The sequence below is a fragment of the Dermacentor albipictus genome, chromosome 1, assembly GCF_038994185.2.
Source record: "Dermacentor albipictus isolate Rhodes 1998 colony chromosome 1, USDA_Dalb.pri_finalv2, whole genome shotgun sequence".
Taxonomy (NCBI): Eukaryota; Metazoa; Arthropoda; class Arachnida; order Ixodida; family Ixodidae; genus Dermacentor; species Dermacentor albipictus.
In genome coordinates, this window is record NC_091821.1 from 403,242,461 (window position 1) to 403,264,035 (window position 21,575).

Here is a 21,575-nt window from a genome sequence, read left to right on the forward strand (position 1 = left end):
ATGGAAGTAAATGAAAAACAACTCGCCGCAGGTGGAACCCAGATTGTGTAATCCTATTTAGGTACACACAAAAGAATCCCAAGTGAATAAAACTCAAGCGAAGTCCACCACATTGGTTTGCCTAATAATGATATTGTGGGCTTAGCAAGTAAAGTCCCATATTAGGATTTAACCCTTGTGCCAGGATGCGTTGCGCCGCGTGAAGCAATGACATTGTTAACCTTCTCGAAGGCTATGAACAAATTCGAACAAGAACAACTGAAGCAAACACGTCTCTCTGTGTGTTCTGTGCACTGCGTAGACAAAAAAGGTAGGTTACACAAGTAACGATAAATGTCAATTCACCGCTATAGCATTGAACTAAGCACTGATAATCTTCATCATTTGAAGTATGCATCGCCACGAATTATCGTCAATCAACGCAAACAGCACAACAATCTTCGCTTAAATAGATTGCCAGAATGCGTCGGATCTGCATCATCTTTTTAAATTCATTCATACATACATACATACATACATACATACATACATACATACATACATACATACATACATACATACATACATACATACATACATACATACATACATACATACATACATACATACATACATACATACATACATACATACATACATACATACATACATACATACATACATACATACATCCTAATGTGTAGACGAAGTGTACTTGGCCTCGGGCGCTCGCACAGCGAGCGCAAGGAGGACAAGTATCGAGTTAGGGTAAAACGTTCTGGTGGACGCCCTGTACAGTCTCGTTCTTTTCAAATGCGCACTCAGTGGCCCCACACTCCTCGTGGGGCCACGTCATCCTGGATGCCTCCTTTCGACCACGGGAACTTCTCTTCACATTGATCGCTTCCCAAGAAAATCTTCGACTTCTGAGCCACCAAAGGATGATGCATACGCTCCCTTGGCCATTGTTCTGATTGACGTGAGTACTGTGGCCACTGCCACCACCTCATTGTTCACCGGCTTCCGCCACTGGATCAAAGCGCTGCTCAGCCGGCAGATTAACGGACGTCATGCGAGCCAACTCGGTGCCGTCGTATCCACTGGGCTACATCATTTGGGCCACCTCCGTTTTTCCGCTTGCACCCTTACCGTCACTGCCTGTTTCGGAACTACAGTAGTTCCACGTATTCTATAATTACTCCCTTCTGTGAGTGGAAACAGCCAATGCGCTCAGTGCTCTCTCTGCCTGGTCAGACAACAAACTATGGCTGGTAGCAGCAGGGACGCTTCGAGCTGGCGCCGAGTCTTCGCACCACTACGAAGGCCACCAGCACCGGTCCTTGGCAGAATTGATAAAAGCTTTTATGGCTGTTTTCTTCCCGCTCACGCATGCCTGCGACGAGCCCAACCAGCATTACTCCGCAGCCGGAGCTGGTGAGGGACACGACCCTGACCCGGCAGTCATGCACAGCAACTCCTCGACAGAGAGGTTCGCAGGCTGCTCCGGCGCAAACGCCGGCTCACAAGATGTTGACATCGGCTCCATCCCAGATGGTGGGAAGCCCATGGCGACCGCTGCACCCGCGTCGATCCACCACTAGACGCCTCATGACACAACACCAACGGCTTCACCAGAACCCCTTAACACACAGCCTACCACCGCTGCTAGTTCCACTTGTCAGACTACGCCAGCTCAGCTGCTGCGACGAAGACCTTTCGAAGCTCGGGAGCAGCGAAACTGCATTCAGAAAGGTTTTGGCAGGTGGCCTTGCCACATCCTCGCTGTAGACCCCAGATGCGAAGAATTTTTTTTTTCCGCCACGGGTCCAGCACTATGCATCCGAGGTCATCCATCACGTACAGAGACAGAGACCATTTGCCGTCTACAGCAGTCGGCGAAGCGGCTCCCGAACCTATCAACTCCGCGGCAGAGAGAGGCACAGATGCTACGACTCCAGAAACCGCATGGCGATGCTTCCTGACCCGTCGGAACCACACCATTGGCTGTTGACGTAGTCACCCGCTGAATTTGCGGCCGTTCACCCCATGTTTAGGGAAGCATCGCTGAGTCAAGCAAAGACAACTAATGTAGCTGAGGTCGTATCCATCATGAAAGACCTGCCCGTGTGCGAAAGACGCGCAAGAGACCCCAGAATGACCAGTATATCGCGGAAAGGACCATAACGAGATACCTCAAGGTTGTGCGAGCCGCATACGGCACGCGATATTTCGTTGAGCTCGACAGATTCAAGCGCATCGGCAAGTCCCCAGCAGCCAGCGGCAACGCTGCAAAGAAGCACGCGAGAGCTGCGCAGAGCGGCTTTACACAGCACCAAATGCCCTGCTCTACGTGTCCAATGGTGAGGCGTTAACCGGCGGCGAGACCTGCAACCAGCGCGCAACAGCTAGTGCCACCCGCCAAAAAGGCTGCTTGCGCATTGGATGGCTCACTAACGTCGACCTGGACATGCTTCCTCCACACTAAGTTGGGTGGTTGCAAGTTGGGCGGAAAGTGCAGCGTAACCGAGTTTGAACTGAAAGTGTATCTGGCATCGGGCGCTGGCGCTGGCACAGAGAAGAGGAAGACGCAGCTAGAGTAATCCAAGCGTTCTGATGGATGGCCGGCTGGCTGCTTCATTGCAATATATATATATATTGTAAGGAAGATGACGAACGTGCGCGCAGTCAGCAGCATCGGCAGCATCAAGCGCGCAGCAGAAGCTCGTGCTCGGGGACTGTGCTCGGTGCATCGTAGAACCGGCGGTCGCTGCGAACCCGAATAAACCTCCTTTATAAGTGGTCGTCCGGTTCACCTCGGACGACCAGCACCGCCAAAAAGCCGTTCATGATGCCCAGAACTCGACTCCCACTTGCCTCCCAGGCGCTTTCGTCTGGTTGTTAGTGCCACACCGCACGCCTGGGCTCGCTTCAAAGCTCCTTCCGAAGTACGACGGTCCATACCGCGTTCTCGAGAGAACATCAACCGTTAATTACGTGGTTGAGCCGCTAACGCCACCGTCCGACATGCGACGTCGTCACCGCGAAGTCGTTCAGCGTCTCAAGCCGTACCACAATTCTACGGTCCTTCCAGAAAACTAAGTCGCCAGGATGGCTCCTTTATTATATATATATATATATATATATATATATATATATATATATATATATATATATATATATATATATATATATATATATATATATATATATATATATATATATATATATATATATATATATATATATATATATATATATATATATATGTATAGGGGAGCGAGAGAGAGATAGAGAGAAAGTGATCACACGTACCAACACAAACGCAACTTTCACATACCAGCGTTTCGGCCGAAACACGACCTTCGTCCGAATGTGAACACACAAGGAATATGCCGCTTTTAAGGGGCATTACATCGGCACCATTGAATCGCTAAATGGCAATAAAAAACCATAATTCGCTGCAAGAAAGGACAGATAAATTCCATTTTGAAGCGTTTACATTAACCAGCATGCTCAGAAATGTCATCACTGCAATTGAGAACACCTGGCGTATGCAAAGAAAACACAAGTGATGATGATAAACAGTGTGTCACAACAGATACTCTAGGTACATGTCGTGCACAGAGTAAGATGTCCGAAAAGCTGGCGCAAAAATACCAATTAGTCATTAAGGATGCTAGTCTGAAAACGAAGTAGAAGAATAACAGCAATTTGTGAAAGAACAATATAAACGCAAACCAAAAAAAAGGTTACGCAGTTAATGGTTATGCAATGAAAGAAAACTAACTTTCCCCGCGCTTTTATTTATGCCAGAATAGAAGATGTTGAACGTATTCATCACAAAGGATTCACGAACTTCTCTGCCATGATGTGTTTTAAAGCCACATTGCAGTGCCGTGGCTTTTATTATTTTTTTCAAAGCAGTGATCTGTCATATATGGCCAATTCACAGGCTACAGTGAGTTTCGTGTTGAACTTTTCCCTAAGGATCAACAGAGACTTTACTTGCTACAACGCAAATGTAATCTGCATGCTTGAGTTCTCAACTTGTCCTAAGCTATGTGCTTGTCGAACAGAAACATCACTTAGATTCCGTTTCAACGACGAAAGGGCTACCGCCTCTAGCCGCCGTGAGCTTCCATTCCCAAAACACGTCCATATGCCAAGCAAGTTTTCTAAAAAAATCAAAGCCACAACACTGTAATATGGCTTTAAAACTCATCAATAGAGAGAAGTTCCTGAATTATTTCTTAATAATAGTTTCAACACCCTTTTCTCTGCCAAAAACGAAAGCGCGGGAGAATTTACTTTCTGTGCGGAAACATTAACTGAGTAACATTTTTTTTAGTTTGCATTTGCATTGTTCCTTCACAGATTACGTTCATTCTACTACTTCGTTTGCTGTAGAGTTCCTAGTGGCTTGTTGACGTTTTTACTCAATCTTTTACGCATCTTGCTGCGTGCACGACCTGTACCAGCAGTGTCCGCTGTGATATGTCATTTAGCATGATCAGTTGTGTTTAATTTGCGTGCGTCACGTGTCCTCAATCAAATCACTGACATTTTTTAGCATGCTATCTAATGCAAACGCTTCGAAATGTGTTTTGTCTGCCCTCTTGTAAAACAAATTTACGTTCTTATTTGCCATTTAGCGATTCCGTAGTGTAAATATGATGGCTCCTATAGGCGGCCAGTTCCTTGTATGTTCTTACATTTACGACTGCCGATCCAAAGCCGGAACGTTGCGTTGTAAGTGAAAGTTGCGTTTTCGTACCTGTCACCACTACTTCCCTTGAATATATACTGCACCCAATAAACTATCCCTTCTGAATGCCAGCTGACTCTTGCAGACGTGGCAGAAGTGTATACTAACAACGACCAGATCGTTGAGTGCATGAAGTGCACACAGCCATATGGTTTCGAAACCAGAGAGAATAACTAATCACTTCAAAAAGGAACTATCGATGCACTCCATGTACAGGCACAACATGAAATTGAAGTGCTTCTAAATAGACAATATGAGAACACACCGATAGCTTAGTCGTTCAAGGCAAATGTTCGGCATGGAAACGCGTCCCACAGTAGAATACGTCACTTGCACGTTCTCTAGTGACCAATTGAAGGCATCTATTTTTCTATGGCTGGATATGTTGTTCTTCACATTTCTTTCCTTATTTATTAAAGTAAAAGGTAGCCCATGATGCTTTTCTAGAGGTTGGAAGGAATGCACCAGTCTGAAAGGTGTTTTTATTCTGACTGCAGAAGCTACAACTTTTGTCGTTTCTTCTCCATCCAATTAACCTTACAATAAGCAAAAAAAAAAGACTGCGAAACAAAAGACTGTTTTCTTTTAATACCTGTCGTAGCACAAGCAGTTCTTGCTATGTAAACTGAGTGCTTGTTAATTATCGACGCATGGAATATTGCAAGGCGCGTCCGTTGACAACCTAGGTTTTCTGTTTCCTTCCATTTTCTTTGCTTCAGCACAACTTAAGCAGCCTTGCAATTCAGTAACCACTCTGCCAACGCAGAATCCGCGCTGCATAGCGCCCCGATAGAGTATCGATAACGTGTTTTATTTTTCTACCCGCCATCTAGGAACTATCATTATGCGCGTCTTTGATGCCTGCACCACGACTGCTAGTTTTATCACCACAGGCACCGCGAAATGGCGCCCTCGTAGGCACGCTTCGTTCGGAGCCAAGAAAGAAGATGGCAACTGCTGTGGCTACGTCAGGATAATGCGCATCGGGCACCGTCAACATGTGACACAAGGTCGCGCTAGAGTCGGTCATTTCCTGACCATAGAGCGAAAGAAGCAAGCACAGCTTGGCCATTTCTCAGACCATTCTTTCCGAATCGAGAGAGGCAATTCCCAAAGGGAGTGCGCCGATAACACGGAGCTGTCGTTGATGGTCATTGGTTCTCGGCATCCCATGGGAGAGCAGCCCTCCTCGTACGTAAGGGTAAAAACGAAAACGAACGTAGTGCGCGACGCCACTTTGCCTTGGCTTATAGGCTCGAAACGGCTGTTCCGGAGCGGCTGCAACCTTCTCCGAAGAAAATTGCTCCGACAGCACACGGAAGACCGCCCCACTCTTTGTGGGAATGCGCTCAAAAAGTAGGCGGGCAGGGCAGCCACCCACCTTCATATGGCTACTCTCAAGCGGCAAGAAAAAGCTAGTTTTCTAGAATCAAGTTTTTATATGCGCCTCATGTGTTATATATGTGACTCACCCTCTATATTAAAGTGGTGGGGTTACGTGAAACAATTTGGTAAAACGTTCGAGAAACATTTCACGAAAAGATGTCTACTAGTAAATTCTTGCTGGGCTGAAGGAAACCGAAGAACTGCTGAAAAGCCTAGTGTCTCTTGTGCGAGTCCCTTCCCTGCATGAATGTCCCCCGTTCAACACGTTTACGAGCACGTAATCACACAAACCGCAAGTGCTGTTCTGGACATTGAGAAATTATGCCATATTTTAGAATTATTCATCATCGTCAGCTCTGAATGGCCCAGACAGACCCAGAGGATGGCTAAAGCCTCTCTGTTTGGCTCGAAATTCCGCCATTACCAAATTTGACAATGTGACGAATTTTCGCAAGGACCAAAACAGCCCCCGGGATTCGCTATGGTCTCTGATCTCAACCTCGTTTTATACAGGTAGAGTTCTGCCATGAATATTACCGTGAAGACATCACGTAGCTTTTCTACCTCGGCTGACCCACTTGATGTCTTCCGTTATGAATGTTTCTGTTCTCTATCACCACAACTGCAAACAGGAAGCTACGATACTTTCAAAAATACCGTATGTGCCTATCTACAGCGGCCTACGTACAGCTTCCTATATCCATCAAAGGCGTCGCCATAGGTATTAGGTAATCAGCATAAATTGTTTGATATACAAAAAGGTAAGTGGATGAAGAACTGTCTACACTGCAATGAGGCACCGAGGTTTTCTCACGTCACGGTGGTTTGTGTGTTATTGTTCTCATGTGACCATGCATGTGTTACTGAGTCATCAAAGGAAAAGCATCTAGGCAACCTCGTCGTGTCGCCCAGCTCCTATTATTGACGCTGACGTTATAGCATTGAGCCGCTAAGAGAAACGACTCCGAATGACCGACATACACTAGTACTTCCCTCCAGCTATACCCAGCTTTTACCATTCACTTCTTAGCAGTACATGTCCGCTGATGTTGCGTAACTAACAGGAAGCAGGCAGATTCAGCAAACATGGCACAAAACAAACAACGAAGCTATTCAGTGCTAACTTGATCACAGACACAGGAGCAACAGCGTATCGTGAACAGTGACATTTGCAATGTTCCGTTACTCAAACACACAGAGTCTCCTGGGTGCCGAGGAAGTGCTGCTGAGATCTGTCGTAATAATGTCAAAGAACAATAAGCGCGAGCATTCTGAACAGAGCCTTGTCCTCTCGAATGTCGCGGACATATCCGGTGGAGCATTTTATGCATTGAAGGACAGTACGTTTTGACAGTTCAGGTTGTTACAGGTAGTAAGGCGATGTTGTTGTAATGATAATACCGGAAACATGTAAGCTGTGTATCGTCTGCTTCTATGAAAATCATCTGCATGCATAAAGACCGGTATTACTAATTAAAGGAATTCTGACCACAAATCCAACCAAAATAATGCAGTGGGCTGGTATTACGCATCTTAGGAGTGTATTGTCTAAATTTGCAGCTGGTGGGCTGATTACTTTATTGTTCAGTATATGTTTAGTAAGCTTTGCTACGGGGCACTGTAAAGATGCCTGAAAGATTGTTTTGATGGTAAGCAGCGCCCACATCAAGACAACAACAGCAACTGAAGCACACATAAGGCTTAACAAGAATCAAAGTAATATTAGTTCCATTGGGATTAAGGACGCGTGGTAAGAAAGAAGATTAAATAACAAAATACCCATGGATGCACACTGCTTGCCTTTCACAGAACACCAATATATTGATTTTGCAGGGATGGTTCGCGGTCATTGATATCAATTTCTTATCTTTAGGCTGGCGAGTTAATCTTTTCAGGCAGCTTTTCTCTCGGACGACGTTCTGTGTAACCATTAAAAATTTCATATGACTTCGTACTTCACTGTTTTGCATTGAGCTTTGAGGTGTAAGCCTAAGTAGGTTACAGGTTAATGTGGCTAAATTAATGCTGCATTAATTAATGTCACTTAGCTAATGTCGCTAAATATGAGTACATGAGCGTTCTTACATCCCTCCCCAATGGGCGCATGGTGGCTGCGATAAGAAATTGAAAACAAGGTCTTATTTTCAGCACTGGAAAGAAAAATTATTTGCCAGTTCATCCTCCTTTTCGTTCCGTTTTCTATTCTTTCGGTAGAGGTTCACGCACTTGCTGCCTAATAAAATCGATGTACGATTACGCCGTCTAGCAGATTATGCGAAAAACATGGACTGCGCGTGGTAATGGAAAATAGATCAAACTGCGTGTAAATATTGGGTATTGAGAGGTATAGACAAACAAGGGAGGAATATTTCTTCCTGCATATAATGTTCTTATGACTCATACTAATGTGTTAATGGTCCCAGGAACAGTATATATCATTTGGGTTTTTTTTTTGTGACGCTTGACATATAAAAGGGCTTTCAGAGGGCCTAGTTGGTGCTTACTTCGTCGCATGAATTACTGCACCACTGTTTGGTCTACACCTACAGACATCTGTCTTCATTTCCCGAGCGCAAAGTAGCAGGCCAGGTTACATTAGCCAGGACCAATTGTGCCTTACTTTCTTTATGTAACATTTCAATGTCATTTAGCAATAGTTGCATATTATTGCTAGAATAAAGTTGCTTGTAAGATAAAATTTTAGCGGCTGCATGCCAGCGCAATATGAGGAATAATTGTTTATTCTAAAAACGGTGTTATGCCACATTGAGATGGCGCCGCGATACCTTTTGTAGTCTCATTTTTGTAAAAGACTTCAGCTAATGTTGCGAAGTCTTCAAGTATAAGCCGATGCTTTCTTGTTTTCCTTGTGTAATATTCTTATAGGCTCAAGTGTTCCCAAACCAACGGGCACATATCACTACAATGCAGTTGCGGATCTGAGTTCTTTATATGCTATAGCAGAAAGTGTAGTATGTCTGCAAAGGCGAGCATATCCCGCTGTGTTCCAAAGACAGAAAACTTTTGCGAGAAACGAAAACCAATTCTGTCGTTATTCACATAGCATGGCCACGCCAAGCCACTCTCACGATTTCTTCATGAACCTTCAAACGTCGAGAAACAATGTAAAACCCGGGTAACGCGGGATAGCCTCGTAGTCAGCACAAATATGCCTCTTTGACGTTAGCCGCCATCCAATGGATTTTCTCAAGAGGCTGGTTTACATTAGAAGAAGCTGCAAATTACGAGCAGCGCTCACACTCACTACTTACCTTGAAAGCTGAAGGTAGCGTAAAGGTGTGGGGGAACCCCATCACTAAATGGCTTATAGAGTCTGCCTGGGATCGTGTTTTTTTTTTCCTTTTCGTATCACTGATGGTCACGCAGCAGCCCGCTTGCAGCGAGAAGCCATTAGTACATTATTCGGCTGTTCTCCTCCACGTAGAAAGGAGGGGCGAATAATGCACGCGCAGCAATATGCGCCTTCTACCAGAGAAAAGAAAACCGTTGCATTAGAAAAAAGTGTGTTCGTATTTAGAATGTTTTTTTTTTCTACTGGCAATAAGGCCTGCGAGGACATCATCGAAGGAAATAATAAAGGGGAACGTGTCTAGAAGAGATAGCGCAAAGAGTTTCTGATAGGAAACTGTTTGATACGCTGCTAGCTCCTTTGACTGCTTACCTGTTGCGATGAAAGCACCAGCGAGCAAGTGCCCGCTGGTGCGCAAACTGCTCATTTCGACCTCTGAGTCACCTATACCGACATTCTGCCACTTGCAGTACGTGCATTGGTAACTAGGCAAAAAGACACAATTAAAACTGGAATTTTCTTCCCTTGTACTGAATGCAAGAAACAGACGTGTTTCGTGTGTGATGCGCAGTATTTGCGGACATTTAATTAATTTCCGGCCTCTACTGTTCAGTGTGGTTCATCGCCATGATCCCTGCAGCAGGAACTGAGACTTTGAGTTGGAGATACGAAGTGATGCTGGTCATGGCATCTGCTGTGGTTGCTCACTGATTATAGCATTCTGCTGCTTCGCACGAGGTCGCACTTTGCATTCCAGGCCACAGCGCCCGCGTTCCGACGGCGGCAAGTGCAAAAAAACATAATTGTGTACTGAATTTACGCGCACGGAAAAGAACTCTAAATGGTCGAAATAAATTCGGAGCCCCTACATACTGCGGCGTCCTTCGTCAGACTATTTGAAATCTTGGTTCGTTAAGCAGCACGATGTGATATTTTTGAAACTCTCGCTGTTTCATTTTTTATGTATGTAATTAGTGACACCATGACAAATATAACAAATTTTGGAGACACACCGTTTTAGACAACTGAAGGCCTAGACTATAAGCTATAGGCGTGAAGCCCCTGGTACATCGACATTCGAACAAAGCCACGCCTGTTGCAGGCATGAATGTATGGGGCAGTTTGCAAAGGATCAATTATTTCGATAAACTTGCATGTGATTCCTCAATTAAAGAAAAGAAGAAAGCTGAGTCGGGAAATGCTGCGCAACTTCATGAATGATACAGACGAAGCATGTTCAAAAAAATGCGGAAGAAAGTTTTCGGCTCTTTTCTAAAATTCTTCAACTTTTAATTTGTTGCCAGTACTGGGCAAGCAGCACTTTTGTTATACCAGCGCAGATACCAAGTTTTATTATTAATTGACGTTATTATTTTGCTAAGAAGGCAACATCTGTTCTAGCACGCAAGCAAATCCAGAGTTTGTTCTAAGCTTTATCCAGTGTACTTTATCACGCATAAAGGCTCAACTTACCTGCTGCGCTTATGTCTGTGAACATGAAGTAAGCAGAAACGTAATAAATATTCGAGTTACACTGCGGCTCAGTAGCCTATTTACAAAACAGTTTCTCAACGCTGACAAAAGTGAGTCTTAAGATAAGAAAGGTAAATGTTTGCGCGGAGCGACGAGGAATTCACATATAGCAATAAAGATCGAAAAGTCAGTGTGCACAATGCCTAGCTTGGTTTCCTGCAGGTTGGCGTCTATGCCCTATAGAATACAAGAAGAACGCCCAACAGCCGCCTCAGTAAAAGCGCAGCAGTGGAATGTAGTGGAATTAGGAATTATTTATTTATTCATCCAATAATTGAATTTCTTCTAAGAGGGGAACATCAGAACAAATATTATTGTGGCAGTGCTGGCTGGTGAGCTGCAGCACCTCTGAAGCTTGAAAGTCGGAACGAAACACTCCGTTTGCCGCGTTTTGCAAGCTCATCCATTCAAACTTCGTGGGAAAGCGAAGTAATTTGTTCATACACGTTTCTGTATGTCTACAACCAACATCAATGACAATGCACGCCAGCACACAAAACGCGAAGTCCCAACTTACTGGCCCCCTGAGACAAACACGGTTGCCGAGCCTCACATTTGCATTCGCCACGTTCTCAATGTGCATGCGGTAGTGTACGGGATAAGCGCTGCACAATGCGAGGAACGAAAATTCTGCACAAGCGTGAGCCGGTTTGTGTTCCGCTCATATTAGGAACTCAGATTCATGGCAGAAGTTGGGAACCACCTCCCTCGGAAAGCGAACAGGTCACGGAAGCTGATTATAGCGTTCTTCGCGCCGCTGCACAGAGATCTTTTCGTTCTCGGGTTCTGCATGTCTATTGTGTTTTATTTTCCTTCGTGACGACCGTCATATTTCCCCAGTGAAGCGATGCTGGGAAGGCGCTAAATATCGCTTATTATCAAAGTAGACACATACAAATGAACATAGCGATACTATGTTCACGCAACACGCAACCAAGGGCGGAAGAAAGTTTAGGACGTTCATTCGAAGCAGACGATATTACATTTATAGGAGAACGTGGCAAGGTGCGCAATGGCGTTCGCGAACGTTAATAAGAAACAAATTTGCATCTATCTCCAGTCATGCAGTCCAGGAATTGGTGTTCTGTGCGGCGTAAAGCCACAGGTCTATCACTGACGCAGACGTCGTGTTTCATATAGATAAAGAAAGCTGCCATTAATTCCCTTGCCAATCAACCTTTGTTTCTATCAAGTTGGCGAATATTGGAAAGATCTCACCCACCTATGTAATGCGATTCCTGCATGCGTTGGCCAGATCCTTTGTGATATCCGCATGCTTCGTTGCAGCAAGGATTCCTTGGTACAGGGACTTAATAGAGGCCTATTTTATCTTTGTGAAACGTGACATCTGCATCAGCTATTCGCCTGTGACTTTACGCCGCACAGAACGCCAGTTTTCGGGCAGTATGATTGGATAATGTCGGAAATTTGTTTATGATTACCGTGCCACAACGTACTGGCGCACCCTGCCTCCATCTCCTGTAGATGTGATAAATGTGATCCCGTCTGCTAACAATAAACTTAGTCGTAATTGACGTTTTCTCCTGTCCAAAACATTTTTCCGCACTTGTTTGGCTACTGTCGCTGCGTAATAACAGTATAAAAGAAATTACGAGCCTTCACTCTTAAAAGGTGATGGAACGTAAGTACTAGACGAATGACACTTTTCGTGACTGATATGCTGGACCCACCACAGCGGCAACGACCCTAAATTAAGATAACGTTTAATAAACGTGTTAACGTCCGACCTCATTTAAAGTCCAAGAATAGGTCCTGAGTAATTTATATCCCGAGTGAACATAGCAAGGAACAAAATGAAGCAGTTAAAGTGCGCTTTCGCATGAAGAATCGCGTAAGTAGGAATCAATGCCGAAGCTGTTTAGCCAGTCAACTTAAAAATAAATGATGGTGGGTTAACCTTCTACAGTCTGTGGTAATATCCCTGGCCAAAAAATCTACGTTTAGATCTGCCGCTCCCCTTCCCCGCCGTTGTCCTGTACGAGTGCGGGCTGATAATTAAGGGGGTAAATATTGCCCGGCTTGAGAGAGAGAGGATGCGTCATGTGGTGCGGACGTCGCCGGCTTGCCAAACGCTCTGGTGCTCTAATTGATTTCACATTATGCGGTTATCGCCTTACGCAAGGAGGGAACAGAGCTCTTTGACCCAGATCGTTAATTTGGCTTTGCCGGCATTATTTTTGTTCGGTGTTGGTTAGTGGCAGTGCCCGCGCAAATCACGATGCAGAGGTCAATGGAGAACTTGAGAGCACAGCTCACAATGCTATCGTAATTTGACAGCGCAGAATGTTTTCAGCAGAGCTCGCAAGTGAGCGTCCACAAGACTAACTAGAGATACAAAAATGTAAAGTTGAGCTTGAAATACCGGAATATAAGTGGACGAAGCGATGTTACAAGATTTCACTACGCAACATTTATCCAGAAACGTTCTACATTTTCTCATCATTTTTAACACTGTAATAAAAAAAACGGAAATGCACTGAAGCCCAAAAATAAAGTGGGCCTACATTTGAAAACGAATCCATCTGTTAAAAAGAGGCAGTAGAAAGTAGGTAATAGAAGACGGAGGCCTGGTAATCTATAGAATCGACAAAAAGAACTAAGATATTCCTGGTGGTTTTTCAACTTTTTGCATCAATTCCCCGTTGCTTCACGTTGCTTCGCGTTTGATTGGGGCTGAAATCCTAAAATGATGAAAAGCGAGGAATGCGGATTACCTTGACGTGGCCTGTTATGAACATTTACGTCTGATAGTGGAAGGATAACATTGAAATTTTGCTCTCCAAGAGACTTCGTGAACAGTTCAAGCAAGTTCATCACCGTGAAAGATTGATTGCTTATACGTGTACTGAATAAATGTGTCCCGATGACATCAGAGGCGCTTAGGTAAGAGATGAGCCACCTTTGTCTGCCCCAAGAAACCAAACGTCCACTCACGCCGCGGCTTATCACAGTCCTTTAATTCGTTTTATTTAGGAGTGATAATTATTTATTTTATGGCACCAATTGAAACCAACGGGCATTGCCTGCTCATTCTCGAGGCGATATAGAACCCTCCCTTCCTCCCCTAAGTATTCAATGCGAAAGTTTCCGTTTACCGAACTATATAATCGCATGCTGCGATTTCAGCAAGTAAACGTAGGCAGAACATTGTTCGGGGCACTGATAAAGGGTGAAAATGAAACTTATTTTAATATAATCTTTACATTATACTGACGCAGTCACATTATAACAAACTTTAACCGCTTGGCCTTAACGGGTGCGACGACTGCGCCGGTCAAACTATTGGCATATTCGACACAATTAGGCCATCTTCATGCAGTCTCCATCGTGCAGTCTTCATGACGCCAAGCCATGCCATCGTAATAATATAGTCATCGTCTTGCAGTCGTCTTCATGCGAATTTCGTTATACTACCGTCATCACACCATTAAACGCCTTCATTGCCATATAATCACCGTCCCTCCAGCTTCATATGATCAACTTCATGATGCCGTCGTCGTCACAATGTCGTCATCATGCACTCGTCCTCATTCCATTGTTCTCAGGCTATCATCGCCACGTTGCCAACGTTATACCATCGTCATCCTTTCAAAGACGTTGTGAATCGTCATTGCACCGTCGTCATGCAGTCGTCATGCAGTCGTCTTCATGCATTCGCTGTCATACCATTATTGCGAAGCTGCCGTGGTCGTTGCACCGTCATAATTGAAGCTCCTCATCATTTAAATTCTTGCCATACGGTCATCATCACGCCATCTTCGTCATGTCATCATCGCCATGCACTCGTCCTCAATACATTGCTATCATGCCACCACCGTCATTTTACTTTTGTCGTTCCATCGACATAATTCCTTTTCCGTTATTCCATTGCAATCATGCTGTCATTTAACAGTGATTACACCATTGTCACGTCATTGTCATCAGGGCGCCATCATACACTTGTCACCATGCATTCCTTGTGATAGCATGGTCCTGGCACAGGCGGGGTCGTACCATCATAGCCATTCGATGTGCTTCATCCGATTCTCGTCATGTCGTCGTCATGAAGTCGTCGTCAAGCGCCTAATTGGTTTCATTTACGGCGTGCCCTTCCCGCACTCCCTCTCTTTCACCGCCAGTTCCCCTTATCTCTCATGGTCCCGTCTACTGCTTGTTGCCGGCATATCGAGAAAGTTGACAGTCCCTTTAGCCTACGCTAACGACGACGATGTCCAGACCCATTGCGCTCACGAGACATTCATCACATATTACTTAACATTTTTATTTGAATGAGTTGCTCTTTCCTATTGCTTGTTTTCTCCCACCAAAGGTCGAGGGTCCGACTCCTACCAAAGCTCGCGGGCTCGCCTCCCACCAAAGATTGTGGGTAAGAGTTCCTTAACTAACTCGATCCTAAGTAACCGTGCCTTAATTAACTTTGACTTAATTCACACCTAATGTAGAGGGCTCGACTCTCGACCTTCATGATATCATTGGGAATCCTACTTGGAGATTTGGCCGGTTCGCCCAAATCTCCATGCTGGGTCATCCGTTCGAGTACTTTAATTTACACCAAGTGTCGTAGGTTCATCTCCCACCAAAAGGCGATGGTTACACTGCCACCAGAGGTAGTGGGTTCGACTCTCGACCTTCACGATGTCAATTGGAATCTAACTTGGAGATATGGACCGTTCGCCTATATCTTCGAGTGGCTTCGACTCCTACTAAATACCGTGGGTTCGAGTGCCCTAACTCTATATGATTCAACCGCACCTTTATTCACTTCGACTTTACACTGAAAGTAGTGCGTTCAACCCTCAACCTTCACCATCTCATTTGAATCCAACTTGGAGACGCCGGTTCGTCCATATCTACATGTTGGTTCGTGCGTGCGAGTGCCTCAATTAATTTCGCCTTAACTAACACGAAAGGTCCTCAGTGTGACTCCCTCCAAGGTCGTTGGTTCGGCATTCGACTTTATGGATGCCAATTGGAATTCAACTTGGGTAAATTGCCGGCTCGACTATATCTCCAATTCGGTTCGACTCCCATCAAAGGTCGTGAGTTCGAGGGTTTTAATCAACTCTATCATAGTTCATTGTGCCTTACTTAACACCACAGGTCATGCTGACGCTTCTTCTTCACCTCGGATTCGCGCTTTCTTATAGAGAAATTGATGGTCTGATTCACCCTAATATAAACCAAAAGTCGTGGGTTCCACTACCACCAAAGGTAATGGGTCCTAATTAACTTTGCCTTAAATAACGCCACAGGTCATGAGTTTGACTCCCCCTAAAGGTCGAGGATTCGGCTCCCTATGTATTTTGGTGCCATGAATGTGGTTTCCATGAATTTTGGCAAAAAAAAAAGTTGGTCATCATTGCATCCCTCCCCGTGTTTCGTGTCATGCGCCCCTTCTCTCTGCTGATGCCGGTGGGTCAAATCAGCAAAAGTCTACCTTTTATCTACTCTAATGTACGTCGAGGACAAAATTGGGCGAGGACCGCGCATGTGGGGCTGGCGAACTTGAACCAAGCATTTTTATTGAGCAGCACCTGTTGGTTCCTCCAACTTTCCTTCAAACAACTTTCTTCTCGCTGCATCTGGGCTGTCCAGAACACGTGTCACACGATTGCAGGGGTAGTGCTAAAGTGAGACGCAAACAAGTAACAAGCCGAGTATTCTGCAGCCACCACACAGCACCCAAATCTACAAAATTCGCTTGAGTATATACTGACATACAAAAGCCTTAAATCTTGCATCGGGCATGCGCTGTCGACAGCGCCTGCAAATAACTAAAATAGACGTGTAGATTGAAAGTATCCTTTCCCTCGGCGCAGTTTGGAACACCACACTACGGCGTCGATGCGACCGTGTTCATGATCAAGCGTCCACCGCAACGAGCAACCTCCATTATTACGGAGAAGGGTGATGTGGTGAATATTACCTTCCTTCTTTTGTATTATTAACGCTCTCTTGTGATTGCAAACGCATACTACACATATATCCGCACCCTGCGTTCCGTGGAGCACCGTGCCTATACACGCCAATCGCATTACGAACATGTCAATAATTTGACCGGCGCATTCGTCGCAGGCCTAAAGGTCAAGTGGTAAAGGTACACCGGCGAAAATAGCGTTCGACAATCTTGCGTCACACAGCCACTTGCATTCGGCGCGCTGGCCTCTGCCTGCCCGGACATGTCGCCTTCGCACAGTTGACTTTTAGTTCTAATGCGCTAAGCTATTTCTTTTAAATCACTTTGTGAAATGGAGTAGCCGACACCAACTAAGGGCGACAATATCACCTAAATACCACAAATTTAAAAAAAAACTGCGCATTGCGCTATTTTTGCTGCGATATAAATAAATAACACTAAAACTGCTAAGCCTGTGAGGTGACAATATGGCGTGAACGCTCATGAAGAATATCCACGTTTGTTAAATAATCATCTTTACATAATTTACTGGCAGCGACAACCATGAAAAGTCCTGTCATGCTTTTTAGAGCCTAGTTTCGTCAGTAATGCCCCGTCTCACTCTCGGAGGGACCGTGGCGCACGTGAATCGTGTGCCTGCCCCGATGCTGACTTCTCTACAGAGGATTGGCAGTTTCTTTCTGCCAGCATTAAAACACTTCTATTCAAGAGCCGGAACTCCACAAGCTACTGCATCCCGCCCCTGTACGTGTTTCTTTATGCTTCTTGAGGTCACATGTAAGTTTTATTGTTTTATTCGCTTCCTTATTTTGCGTTGTTAGCGGTAGGTGGCAGTCTTGAGTGTCCGTTCCAGCAATGCAGCCATATTACGCAAGAAACATGCTCTGACGGTAGCGCTTGTCAAATAAAACTGTGTTTTCAATATCGGCAGCTCGAAGCAACTTAAATCTCGTGACATTAACAAGAACCCTGTCAGTGCTTGGTACTGCCCTAAATATCGCAGACGGTCATACGATAATCGAGTACAGCCTGATTGCATCCAGTCTTCCCAGTGATCGCCCACTATCGCCCACAGAGGGTTACACAGGTTAATTGTCTTCAGCGTTCAGGCTGTAATGCGTGCCCCACAGCTTTAAAAGGAGCTTAGGTTCTAAGTACGCGGATAGAGTCATTAGAGATATGCCGAGATGACCACACAGGCAAATGAAAACAAAACTTATTTGTAGGAATCCCTCCGACTTCGGGGTCAGTTGACCGAGCCGGAAGAATGTAACCGTGGAAGAGAATAACCTTCTGCCACTGAGCCAGACGAGGTGGACAGTCAGGGGGAATTCGATAAAAAGGTTCACTGGCTACTACACCAGGGTTCAATGAACACTTAGTGAGACGCTTCAAGGAACAGGCTGAATGGCATTCAACAACGAAACCTTTTTGAAGGGATACCAAACACTTTAATTATGAGAAAGGTTGAAACATTGTTAGGAATAAATATATCCATAGCCATGTTTGGGCCATGGGAGTAACCAGCAAGGGTCCCATTACTATCAGCGTTTCATGCTGCAGGAGGGAAAGAATCTGCAGAGACTCTGTGTGAGGCAATGTTCCAGCTATGTTTTGAAACTGCCTTTCGGGAGTTGTGGGATCGCACGAGCACTGTTACAACTCGGCTACGTCTGAGGGAGCCTCGCAGAGGAAGGTCTACAAAGATGCCGAGGAGGAGGTTTCAGATGCCGAACCCATCTCTCCCGTTAGATGCGCTCAATCCCAAACAAGCATTGCGCAAGGAATGCTTTGAGGCAATAGAACGTATTACGAGCGAAATCCGCCGGCGCTTTGATCAGCCTAACATGGATCAGCTAGTAAAATTAGAAAGCACGTTGAATCACACTGTCAGAAGAAGACGATTCTCGGCTGGCGACCTAAACGCGGCATTAGGCGGGCACGCAGCTGATTTTGATTTAGACCGCCTCTCGGCGAAGTTCTTACTTCTGCCTTTTATCCAATGTCGAGTCTCTACCAAAAGAAAGCATTTCGAAGTTGCTGCAAGCAACATCTGAACAAGTAAATGAGCTGCTAGACTAAGCCATCAAGCAAATGCAACTTCTTTCTATACCTGCGCGTGCAGCTTCAACTGAACGCTCACTCAGTGCTTTATGCCGAATGAAAACTTATTTTCGGAGCCGCACGGCGTAGAGGAGGCTAGCACATCTTCGCACTTTGCCCGTTCACAAAGAAAGGACTGCCACGCTCAACATAGAAGACGTTATCAGAGAATTTGCCACCAGGGCTGCCTAACGCAAGGCCACCTTTAGTCTTTGAGGCGATCAATAAGGCACGTGTCCATCATCATAACTTTGAAATCTGGAGCTGACTGCGTGCAGTGTGTCTGTGCAGCTATCCATCTCTTGTCTTTTCTCACTCGCCGCTCGTTACCTGTGCCTTGAAATATCGGACGTGAGTGCATGGGCAGGCCGTTTAGAGCCGTATGATTAATGGGCGCTGCCTTGAATAAGCTCGTGCGCATAAATAATCAATCTGATGCAAGCAATATATATACTACGGTGTTCTGCGCCCAGCTCTTCCCCGTTCCCCTTCAAGCACTGGTTGTTTTCGCGGAAAGAGCTGATCGGAATGCGTGTTGTAAGTGCACTCTGAGGAGAAAATTAAAACACTGGGTATTCACTGTATCTCGCGCGATGAAAAGGAAGATTGATAACACAAAGTTTTCCCTTGTAAACAGATGCACTGCTTCATCATTACTTGTATATATCATCACTTGGCGAGCATTAATCATCGTATATCTCGTAATTAAAAGTATTAAGCTATTCATATGTATTTCAGCTGTACATGTGTGTGGCATATAATAATAAGTATGTATTAACTTTTTGCATTACGTGCGTATACAATTCGTGTGCTTATGTTTGGGCGATTCCTGTTAGGTTTGTTTCCATCTTCTTCCTACACTGAATCTTCGGGTTCAGGTAAAAAAAAGATGGAAAGACTGAAGGTGTTATTGTTTTGTTTGTATCGTTTAATGCTATATTCTGATAATGTTGTTTTTCTTGGGACTCACGTTTATAGAGAACTTGCAGCATGAATAGTTCTGTGAATAAAAATGTGCAAATCTGGAGAGTAACAAATTTATTTTGCTGTAAATGTAGCTGCAGCCGTTTATTGTTTTTGTTGCATGTGTGTGCATTTTCTAAATGCTACCAGATGAAGCGCGCACTTAAATAGTGCTTTTATAAGCTATTTGTAGCCATTAGCTGCAGTAGCTATGTGGGATAAATGTACTATATTACAAGGAATGCACAGCAACAATATATTGCATGAACGATATAAGCGTAACATATGATCAATTTTTTATAAATAAAATATAGACAGCACAATGTTTTCTTTTTTTTCAACAAGAAAAAAGAAGAAAAAAAAACAAACAAAGATACTACCGTTTCATAGAATATTGCCGGAGTCACTGGTCATCGTACCCATTGTCACCATGCCTTAGTCATCGCACTGTTGTTGTTTTACTATCATTGTCACTCTAAGCTTTGCCATAGAGTCGTCCCTCCATCGTCGTCATACAGCGTTCATCATTCCGTCGAAATCAATTATTCGCCGTCATTTAATATTTACTTTCTTTATAAGCACCCTTATGCCAACGTATGTAAAAGGTGGTCGTGTCTTCTCAAGCTGTTCGATCAGCTTTTTGCCTGATCTACCCCAACGATGTTGTATATAAATTCAACTCAATTCAATTGTATTCAGGCTATCATTTATCCATGATTGTGGTGCCGTTTTCGTGCCATCGTCTTCAGCATGAAGTCGTACAGTTGTCGCCATGCATTCGTTGTGATACCGTCGTAGTCATGCCATCGTGGTCGAGCCAACGTGGTCATCCGTTTCTCGTGTCATGTCATCGCCGTTATTCAGCCCTCGTTACGTTATCGCCATTGCACACTCGTCTTCAATCCACCGCCATCATGCTGTCGTCGCTACCCTGTAGTCGTCGCATGATCGTCATCATTTCAGCATCATCATTGCGCCATTGTCATGGAGTCGTCTCCATGCATTCGTTGTCATACCATCGTCGTGATGCCGTCGTGGTTGTTCCATCATCGCCATTCCAGCTTCGTCATTCCAGTTTTCTCAAAGTTGTCGTCGTTCCGCTGTCCTTGTTGTATTATAGTCATCATTCCGGAATCGTCATTCTATCGTTGTCATACTATACTTACGGCTGTGCCAGTGCACGCCAATGTTGGCACGTGTACTTGTTTTTATCGGGTGACCATGTTTTCACGGGAAAACAAAGGTTAAACTTTATTGCTCAGCGCAAGACGCGTCTGCATGTATTGGAAGTTTCTCAAAGGTAATCGATGGTTATAACCATTCTTTGTTGCAACCGGAGCTTGTGTAATCTGATCGTATGCCAGAGGCGTATTGTGCATACCCGCGGAAAATGTTCTGTGGCTATGAAGGGAAAGCTACTGGGGCGGAGCTTCTGCACATATGTTAACGCACCAAGTAGTCTGCTATTGTCTGACGCTGCCTTTTGTGGCTCGGAATGGACGCTGAATCGGTGCACCTTCCACTTGTGACAGTTTCGCGTTTGCCTAGACGCGGAAGGGAAAAGCAGCAAAATAGGTAATCTTTCACATTCAATGGTG

The 21,575-nt window shown here is 44.8% G+C and overlaps 1 protein-coding gene across 1 annotated transcript in view; it reads right to left on the minus strand.

The window, feature by feature from the left end:
* The window catches only part of LOC135903596 (5-hydroxytryptamine receptor-like), an 86,298-nt gene that overhangs the window by 8,183 nt on the left and 56,540 nt on the right, over positions 1–21,575 (minus strand). The window lies entirely within an intron of this gene.